Source organism: Macrobrachium rosenbergii, chromosome 48 (genome assembly GCF_040412425.1).
Source record: "Macrobrachium rosenbergii isolate ZJJX-2024 chromosome 48, ASM4041242v1, whole genome shotgun sequence".
NCBI lineage: Eukaryota > Metazoa > Arthropoda > Malacostraca > Decapoda > Palaemonidae > Macrobrachium > Macrobrachium rosenbergii.
In genome coordinates, this window is record NC_089788.1 from 59,960,250 (window position 1) to 59,962,047 (window position 1,798).

Genomic DNA, 1,798 nt, shown 5'->3' on the forward strand with positions numbered 1-1,798 from the left:
ATAAAAATAATATATATGAGATGTTACACACATTTTAAGACAATGATACATAATACTGAAAGCATCGTGTATCAACACGGAGATGTCACAAGAAAGCACATATACAATTGCATAGGTAAAAAAGAGACTGCGACTAAAGGTGATGAAACAGAATGTCTATCAACAGGATAAAAACTAGAAAGATTGATCAAATTAGTGAAAATGAATGCTCCAGTAGACGTAAAGCAGACAATGAGAATCCTAGTCGTATTAAAAGCCCTGTTATGTAGTTCAGTGAATGATGACGTCGCCAATTAAGAAATGCCAATTGCAATACGAAATAATGAAATATAACTACTGTAACTGCATCAATCATGGCCTGCCAAAATGATCTCAAGTGAATAAGTTAAAAGCACCTGCGAGACTTCACCAGGCTCGAAAGTAAATGGAACGACGTAAAAGCGGAAATATTTATGAAATTTGAAGATTTGCTTGTATACAAAAATGAGTAAGAAATAGATGAAATTCAGGTAAATTGTAAAAAATAAATAAATCTGCTGGATGATAAATAAATAAAAAAAATAAATCTTTGTTGAAATAAATATAAGCTTTCAAAATAAAAATAAATAAAATAAAAATAAAAATGGTTATCCAATGGTATTAAATACCTGATCATTCATAAATCCCAAATTACATTAATTTCCCCGAGAAAGATAAGAAAAAGACAAATGCTTCCCAATTTGCACTAATCATCCCTTCAAGGTGACGTCATCAGCATTTGAGCGGGATGTCCCGATTCCTTCCTTGAAGACGCAATTGATTCTCACCTCGACAACTTCCCGCTGTCGCCGGAAGGCTAAAATTCGACATGGACGCGGATGACCCAGTAACGGTGGACTCTCTAGATGCATACTTTTCCAAGGAGGCGCTGGAGGAGATGTCTCAAATAGAGAAGAAGCGATATGTCAACATACTTCGGAATTACCAAGAGATGAAGAAGCTGGGTGAGTTGACATGGCGTGGTTTTATCCTGAAGAAGTTAGGCAAACTAGGCTCCATGCCGTCAGGCTACGTAGCCTAGACTAGGCAAGTCCAGAATAGGCTAACCTGTGGTATACACTTGTCGTAACACTTTTTTGAAACTGTGATAGCCAGAAGTAGTTTGATAGCTAAGTACATTTATTATTAGTAAAATTTGTAAATGTGAATGAGGCGGACGCACAAAGGTAGGCCTAGGCTCTCGTCTATTAGCACAATTTCTTAGGCCTAGGCTCTCGTCTATTAATACAATTTCTTAACTGCACCATATGGAAAAGGGTGTATACAGTGCAATACAGAGGAAGTAATTTAAGAAATATACGGCAGGCTATCAAGGCTCCCAGTTGAACTTCCTCCATGTCTAGTACCAGCCCCGTCTTCCGTTATGGCAGTTGACATTTTTCTATAGAACTTTACTTGCTGAACAAGAATTTAAAGTAATATTTTGTCGGTCGGCTGTAATTAAGCTGTAAATTACCTTAGAACTGTAGCCGACGGTAAGTGGGGACCGGTTGGGAACCTGGGTCCTGGGTGGGTAAAACACTTTCGAGAATAGCTCACGGTGAGGGGGACCCGTTGGGAATCCGGGGTTCTGGGTAGGGTAAATAACTTGGGAAAAGGTTTGGGCAACTTATTGTTGTATTTCCAGTTATATATGTCATTTGGAACACGAAAAACAAGCGTAAAAATAAGGGGGAATAAATGGACGGCGCGAGCCGTTACAAAGGCACTTTTCACATATCACTACTACTGCTGATTCCAGGCCATGTCACGCATGCGC

The 1,798-nt window shown here is 38.8% G+C and overlaps 1 pseudogene; it reads left to right on the forward strand.

Annotated features, from left to right (window-relative positions):
* The first annotated feature begins 745 nt into the window (after positions 1 to 745).
* The window catches only part of LOC136831444 (zinc finger protein 624-like), a 378,392-nt pseudogene continuing 377,339 nt past the window's right edge, over positions 746 to 1,798 (forward strand).